Source organism: Arachis ipaensis, chromosome B10 (genome assembly GCF_000816755.2).
Source record: "Arachis ipaensis cultivar K30076 chromosome B10, Araip1.1, whole genome shotgun sequence".
Lineage (NCBI taxonomy): Eukaryota > Viridiplantae > Streptophyta > Magnoliopsida > Fabales > Fabaceae > Arachis > Arachis ipaensis.
Window position 1 is genome coordinate 91,847,480 of NC_029794.2, and position 9,039 is coordinate 91,856,518.

The window sequence follows — 9,039 nt, forward strand, 5'->3', positions numbered from 1 at the left end:
ATAACATAGCATATCATTAGTATAGTATTAGGAGTAGTAGTAGGAAGCTTGTAGTTAGTTTTTTCTCTAAGTTTTTCATCATCTCTATTAGGGTTTATATTAGAGTTTTACATTCAAGTACCATTTCCATTTTTGATCTTGGATTTTGCTAGCTTTCATTGTAAGTATTCTCTTGTTATTACTCTTTATAGTTACATTGTCATTACTCTTTCTTCTATATAGTTCTATAGTTCAATTTTGCTTCTCTCTTGCAATTTCAATTTCTTGTTGATGAATTTGATGTTTGATGTTTGTTTCATGCTTTCTTGTGTTATTCTTGTTGATTGAGATCAATTGTTGCTTTTAGTTTCAAGCCATTTCTCATTTTCTCCATGTTTAAAGTTTTTGCCCACCAAGTGTTTGACAAAATGTCAAACATGATTTTAGGCTAAATTTTTGGTTCTTGGCTTGGGTAAAGTGAGCAACTGGGTTTCTAGAGTTGGAATGTCAAACATTTAGTTTCAATTATTGGATTATTAATTGTTCTTGTTCCCACTAACGCTAATTTGTTGCTAAGCTAATTAGCAAGCAATTTAGGATTTGTGGGTTGAGAACACTTATGCTCATTTAACTTACCTTCCGATGTGAGGGTTGATCAAGTGAGACTAATCCATCATAATTGTCATAGTTGTGGTTCCAACAAGGAAAGGACCCTTAGCTCACTCCAAGCCAAGACTCTTTTTGATGATTTAAATCTTTCATACATTTACATGTTAATCTCTTTTATACTTTACTTGTTTATACTACATTGCCGGTTCTGTAATTACTTCATTAGTTCAATCATTACAATTTTGCATGTTCTTTTATTGCTTTATATGTTCATTTCTTTATTGACAACCCCTTGATCACTACAACCGGAATTGCACACTCATAGTTCTATAAGTACTCCTTGGGAGACGACTCGGGAGCTAAATACTCTCGGTTATAAATTGGTTTGAATTGTGACATTATCTTGTGAATTTCTAGTTTGATTGGTGGCCGGTTTGTCGGGTTAGGACTATGCTCACAATGCCGGCTTCAATTTCCTAACCCATGCGAATCGGACGTCATCAAATTTTGGCGCCGTTGCCGGGGAGTTCACTTTAAGTGCAATGAGTGCTACAATCTTGGTTATTGTAAATATGTGGATAGTGTAGATATTTGATTTTTGATTTGCTACTTGGCATCAATTGTAAATATTGCTTTTCTCTTTAGTTAGTCTTAGTAGTCGTTGATTGTTAAGTGGTTCTTGTTTACTTGCCTATTTTTGTTTTACTTTTCATAATTGCGTGGTTTTCATTTCCTCCTCAGCGAATGATACGGTCGCTTCTAGACCCGAGCTTAGCCACTTTTGATCCGGAAATCGAAAGAACTTTAACTCATATAAGGCAAGCTCGGCGCCGGCTAGCTTTTGTGGATAGTGAATCGGGACCCCTTGGGGAACCCTGCAATTCACTATCACCACCCATTCGTGACTTTCATTCTCCAATGAACGAGGAGACTTTGTATTCATCTGTGGGGAGTACTAAACTCTCTTTGAGTGACTCAGATGACACTGTCATGGCGGATCCACCTCGAAGAATCACCTTGAAGGAGGCCGGAGCTCCTGATCTTGACTTGCAACCGCTTCAAATTCTATATCCGGCTTTAGACCCGAATTTTGAGCTCAAGTCCGGCATGATAAACTTGCTTCCCAAGTATAATGGATTGCCTGGGGAAGATCCTCTGAAGCACCTAAAGGATTTCTAAGTTGCATGTGCAACTGCGCGAAGACATGGGGCAGATGAAGCTACAGTATTGGTCTTTGCTTTCCCTTTCTCTTTGGAGGGAAAAGCGAAAGAGTGGGTTTATACTCAACCAGCTAAAGTTAGATCCAGTTGGGACTTGTTGCGTAAAGAATTTTTGGAAAAGTTCTACCCTCCGCAGAAAACAGACAAGTTGCGAAGAGAGATCTCTTGTATTGTACAACGGGACGGGGAGACTTTGTATGAATATTGGGAGAGATGCCCTCACCATAGGATTGATGAGTTAGTTCTTATCAGTTATTTCTGTCAAGGAATGCATCACCAAGATAAGCTCCTCTTAGACGCTGTGAGTGGAGGATCATTGACCAAAAACAAGACCGCTGCAGAAGCATGAAAAGTTATATCAGATTTAGCAGACTCGACTCAGCACTCAAGGGCAAGGAGTTCATAATCGAAGGCTTTGAGTGAAGTTTCTCCCTCCGGAGATGCTATTTTGACCAAGACCCTTGGTGAAATGACCACCTTGTTGCGCCAAATCATCCAGGGGCAACAAATCCCTCAAGCTTTGATAAATGCTCCACCTCAACCTCCAAGGATCAAAGGACCATCAAGGATATGTGGTGTTTATGCTTGGAACACTCATTACACTGATGAGTATCCTCAACTCCAAGAGGACACTACATTGGCGGTAGCTAACCCTTATCCGTAAAGACCAAATTACAACCAAGGATCCTACCAACATGGAGGCAATCAAAACCAAGGGTGGAGGGATAATTCAACTCAAAGGTGGAACCAAGTTCCTCAAACTAATCCCAACCAACACGCTCAAGTCTACTACCAACAATATCCCCAAGGCCAACTACCATACCAACAACCCTACCAATAACTCCCTCAATCTCAACCTCAAGGGAAGTACCTACACCCACATAGTAGGCCTAGCCCTCCTCAAGTTAACCAAGTACCTCTCTCGAATCAACCTATCATGAATGACACAATTCACACCTTCATGCAAGAACAGCGAGAGTTCCATAAGAAACAAGAGGCATATATGGCCACAATAGCCGAAGCTCTTTCCCGCTTAACTCTCCCTCCTCAACCCACATAAAACACCCAACAAACTTCAACCTCAAGTAGTTTACCCTCCCAACCTCAACCCAATCCTAAGGGTAGCATTAATGCCATTACTCTTAGGAGCAGCACTAAATTGGACAAGAATGTTGCTATACCTATAAAGTTGAGTGGAGAGACAAACAATGAAGAAGTGAGGGATGAAGTGGAGGTGATGAGGGATGAAGATGAAAGTGTTGACAAAAGCGAGGAAAAACCACCCAAGGTCAAGGAGCCAAAGAGAAAGACCTTGCTTGAAGAGCCTTTGCCCATTCCATTCCCAACCTTAGCCAAGAAGGCCAAGAAACAAGAAGAGCTTGACCCAAATATAGTGGAAGTTTTTACGAAGGTTGAAGTCATCGTGCCCCTCTTCCAAGCCATTCAACAAGTGCCCAAGTATGCCAAGTTCCTTAAAGATGTGTGCACTCACAAAGACAAGCTTGGCAACCTCAACACAAAGCCGGTAGATGATTCTATCTCTTCTCTACTTCCTGAAAAATGCAATGATCCCGATCCATGTTTGGTCACTTGCTTGATTGGTGGGATAAAATTCTTGGACTGTATGTGCGATCTGGGGGCGTGCGTGAGCATTATGCCGCTCCCCATTTATGAAAGATTGAATTTGTCACCCCTAAAGAGGTCCGGGGCGAGGTTTGTGCTAGCCGATAAGAGTATTGTGTCAGTCGTAGGGATTGCAGAGAATGTGTTAGTTGATATTTAAGGATTGCTCTTTCCAGTTGATTTTCACATTTTGGAGACCCCTCCCATTGACTCTAACAAGCCATCATCCATACTCCTTGGAAGACCATTCCTAAAGACGGCCCATTTCAAGCAAGATGCACATTTGGGAGTCTATTCTTTTGAGTCGGATGGCAAATTGGTCAAGTTCACTTTAGAGGAGTCCAACAAGCCCGTTCTTGAAGCTTATTCTATTTTTAGGTGTGACATCGTGGAAGATCAAGTGATCGAGGATGGCAAGGAGAAAGGAAAAGAGGATGTTGCAAAGAAGTCAAACTCAAAGGATCACGCTCAACCCAAAAATGCCAAGGAGTTAGAGATTTTCCTCCTTGGTGAAGCTCCCAAGTGACAAATGAAGCCATGCAAGTCCAACTTAGGACTCTAAACCAAAGTGCTCGGTGGGAGACACACCACCATGGTAACTTTGATCCAATTTTATCTTTTGTTTATAGCCTTTTGAATTATTTGCTTTCTTGTGATATATTGAGTAGTTTAGGTTTGATTTGATAATTTTGAGTTGAATTAGTTAAATTACTTGTGGACCATGAATTTATGCTTGTTTGAATGATTTGGGGTTGGTATCTTGATATGCTAAGGGTAGGAACCTTAGTTTTGAAGAGAAAATAATTTTCTGAAACAGGGCACCTGTGCGTATGCACCCACCTGTGCGTGCGCACAAAACTGTTTTTCGCTATGTGTGCGGCCGCACGAGCCTGTGAGTCCGCACACGTCTTGGTGTGCCCTCTGGTCGCAGCGCCAGCACAGCCTGTGCGTGTGTGCTGCCCCATTTTCTTTGATCTATGCGTGCGCATAGCTGCTTGCGTACGCACACTACCCTCTCATGCCTCAGTGGTGCAGCCGCACAGACGTGTGCGTCCACACACCAATTGTAGACCCCTTTGGTGGGAGCGAGGGAATGACTTGTGCGCGCACTCAACCTCCCCCATTTCTGGTCCCTGTGCATGCACATGGACCTATGTGCGCACGCACACGTGATTATGTCCTCAAGTAAAAAAAAACCTCTGTCTGTGCGGTCGCACGTCCTTGTGCGTCTGCACAACCCTTCGCAACCTCTCTGGTTGTAGCATTCGCATGCTGTGTGCATTCGCACCCTTCCAAGTTTTCCTCTCTGTGCGTCCGCACAGGCCCCTGTGCGCTGATGAGCGGATAATTTATACGCTTTTTGGCATTGTTTTTACATAGTTTTCAGTATAATTTAATTAGTCTTTAGTATATTTTTATTAGTTTTTAATTAAAATTAACATTTCTGGACTTTACTATGAGTTTATGTGTTTTTCTGTGATTTCAGGTATTTTCTGGCTGAAATTGAGGGACTTGAGCAAAAATCAGATTCAGAGGTTGAAGAAGGACTGCAGATGCTGTTGGATTCTGACCTCCCTGCACTCAAAGTGGATTTTCTGGAGCTACAGAACTCCAAATGGCGCGCTCTCAATTGCGTTGGAAAGTAGACATTCAGGGCTTTCCAGAAATATATAATAGTTCATACTTTGATTAAGGATAGATGACGTAAACTGGCGTTGAACGCCAGTTCCATGCTGCATTCTAGAGTCAAACGCTAGAAACAGGTTGCAAAGTGGAGTTAAACGCTAGAAACAGGTTACAAACTGGCGTTCAACTCTAAGAGAAGTCTCTACACGTGTAAAGTTCAATGCTCAGCCCAAGCACACACCAAGTGGGCCCTGAAAGTGGATTTCTGCAACATTTACTTATTTCTGTAAACCCTAGTAACTAGTTTAGTATAAATAGGACTTTTTACTATTATATTTACATCTTTGGATATCTTTGGATTACCTTTTGATCTTTAGATCACGTTTGGGGGCTGGCCTCTCGGCCATGCCTGGACCTTCATCACTTATGTATTTTCAACGGTAGAGTTTCTACACACCATAGATTAAGGTGTGGAGCTCTGCTGTTCCTCAAAGATTAATGCAAAGTACTACTGTTTTTCTATTCAATTCAACTTATTCTGCTTCTAAGATATTTATTCGCACTTCAACATGATGGATGTAATGATCGTGACAGTCATCATCATACTCAACTTATGAACGCGTGCCTGATAACCACTTCCGTTCTACCTTAGATTGAATGGATATCTCTTGGATATCTAATACAGGGGACCGAGTCCGAGTTATTAGTGTCTTCGTGGTATAAGTTAGAACCCATGGACGGCCATTCTTGAGAATCCGGAAAGTCTAAACCTTGTCTGTGGTATTCCGAGTAGGATTCAGGGATCGAATGACTGTGACGAGCTTCAAACTCGTGAGTGCTGGGCGTAGTGACAGACGCAAAAGGATAGTAAATCCTATTCCAGTATGATCGAGAACCGACAGATGATTAGCCATGCAGTGATAGTGCATTGGACCATTTTCACTGAGAGGACAGGCGGCCATTGACAACGGTGATGCCTAACATACAGCTTGCCACGGAAAGGAGTAGGAAGGATTGGATGAAGACAGCAGGAAAGAAGAGGTTCAGAGGGACGAAAGCATCTCTATACGCTTATCTGAAATTCTCACCAATGAATTACATAAGTACCACTATCCTATTTTATATTTTATTTATTTTTTAATTATTAAAACTCCATAAAATCAGTTGAATCTGCCTGACTGAGATTTACAAGGTGACCATAGCTTGCTTCAAGCTGACAATCTCCGTAGGATCGACCCTTACTCACGTAAGGTTTATTACTTGGACGACCTAGTGCACTTGCTGGTTAGTTGTACGAAGTTGTGAAACAGAATTAAGATCATGAACGTGCGTATTGAGTTTTTAGCGCCGTTACCAAGGAAGTAATGATCACGATTTCGCACACCAACTTTTTGGCGCCGTTGCCGGGGATTGTTCGAGTTTGGACAACTGACGGTTCATCTTGTTACTCAGATTAGGTAACTTTATTTTAATTTTAACCTTTTTGTTTTTATTACTCTTTTTTTTTTCGAAAAATCCAAAAAAAAATTTTAAAATCATAAAATCAAAAATATTTTTGTGTTTCTTGTTTGAGTCTAGAGTCAAGTTTTAAGTTTGGTGTTTGATAAACCACTATTTCATGGTTTTTCTTGTGCTCAATTGAGTGGATTTTATCAACTCTTTACCCACTTATTTATACTATTTGCATGGTTTTATATTTCCTTCCTGATTATGTGCTATGATTGAAAACATGCTTCTTTGATCTTATATTTGCTTATTATTAATCCTCTCTTATTACCATTAGATGCCTTGATATGTGTGTTAAGTGTTTTCAGATATTATAAGGCAAGGATGGCTTGGAGGATGGGAAGAAAGCATGCAAAAGTGGAAGGAATGCAAGAAGTTGGAGAAATTGCTAAGTTGTCCAGCCTGACCTCTCTTCACTCAAACGGCTATAACTTTAGCTACAGAGGTTCAAACGACACAGTTCTAGTTGCGTTGGAAAGCTAACGTCTGGGGCTTCGATTTGATATATAATATGTTATAGTTTCTTTGACGCTTGGCGACGCGACTGTGTGATCCATGCGGCCGCGTCGCAGTGACAGAAATCCACCGTGGCAAAATTCGGAACCAGCGAATTCTGGACTGTTTCTGACCCAGTTTGTGGCCCAGAAAACACAGATTAGAGGCTATAAAGTGCGGAACTGTATCCATTCATGGGAGGCTCTCACATTCACAATTTTAGGAGTAGATGTAGTTTTTAGAGAGAGAGGTTCTCTCCTCTCTCTTAGGATTAGGATTTAGGATTTCTCTTAGTTTTAGGAGTAGCTCTCAATCCCAGGTTCTTTATTTTTATTTCTTTTCTCAATTTCGTTTATGACTCTCTATGTTTAGATCGATTTTCTATTTAATATATCTTGAGGTATTTCAGACTTATGATTGCTCCTTTTTATTATAGAAATAATTTAGATATTTTTTTCCTTTTGGCTTTGGTTAAATAATTGGTGACTCTTGAGTTATCAAACTCATTGTTGATTGAGAATTGGAATTCTTCAAGAATTAATTCATCCACTTAACTTACCTTCATAGTTAGAGGTTAATAAAGTGGGAGAAAAATTCAATTCTCATCACAATTGATAAGGATAACTGGGATAGGACCTCCAGTCTTCATACCTTGCCAAGAGTTTATTTTATTATTACTATTTTATTTTATTTTTTTTGTGCAACATACTGCTTTCTTACTTCCAAACCCCCAATTTACAATACTCATAACCAATAATAAGAACATACCTCCCTGTAATTCCTTGAGAAGACGACCCGAGGTTTGAATACTCGGTTATCAATTTCAAAGGGGTTTGTTACTTGTGACAACCAAAACGTTTGCACGAAGGGATTTTTGTCGGTTTAGAGACTATATCTACAACGCGACTGTTTTTATGACATTCTTTACTGGCAAAAATCCTAACGTCAAAATGGCGCCGTTGCCAGGGAATTGCAAACGTGTGCCTTATTATTGGTTATTGTAAATATTTGCTTTTTACTTGTTTATTTGTTTTTATTTTTTTGCTATTTCGTAAATTAAGAGGTTATTTGTTTTTATTTAGTTATTAAAAAAAATTTTTTCAAAAATTTGTTCTTACTGTTCATCTTGATCTTCAATTTGTTCTTCACGTTCATCTTGACCTTCAAGCTATTCTTTGTTGTTTTCTTCGTTTTGATCTAAAAATTTGAAATTTGGTGTCATTTTATTGTTTTTCTCTTTCCTCATTAAATTCAAAAATATTTCAACCACCTTATGAGCCATATGAACCATATATAGAACCACCCCAATTCCAACCCAATTACTCACAAGAACCACCACTTCAATATTCACCATCTCCATATCCATCAATCCAAGAGCATTATGATCCTATTTATGAAAACCGAGTGCATCAAGAGGCAAGGGATCATCTCAAAGAAACAATGGATCGATTTCAGGCAACCACTCAACAACTAGGGCAAGTATTAATTCAATGGGCTTCTAGACGCTTAAATACACAAGGATCGGCCACAGCCCCATGTGGACAGTCTAGTGAAGAGCATAGCATAAAGGAGATACCAGAAACTCCAGTGGACAAGACAGAGCATGAATTCATACTAGAACAAGTAGAAGAAGCTATCATTGTTCAAGAAGAAGAGTTGGTTGAAGACCTAGGAGATGCAGAACCTCCATGGGAAAGTCAAGACATAGAGCCTCCTTCCAAGACGGTTGTAATTGATGCTGAGGAGGGTGTACAACCTCCAAAGCATATCATAGTTGAAGACTTGGAAGAGGTTGATCAAGAGATGGAGATTCAAGAAGAAGAAGCACAACCTCCCATGCCCTTGGAAAGCAATGAAGAGAAGATTGAATTGAAAGAGAGCTACCAAGAGGAAGAGGTTGAAATTGAAGAAGCTTGCAAAGAAGTGGTAGTTATCAGAAAAGAGCACAAGGGAGTGGAGCTTGCAATTTCAATAAAAATGC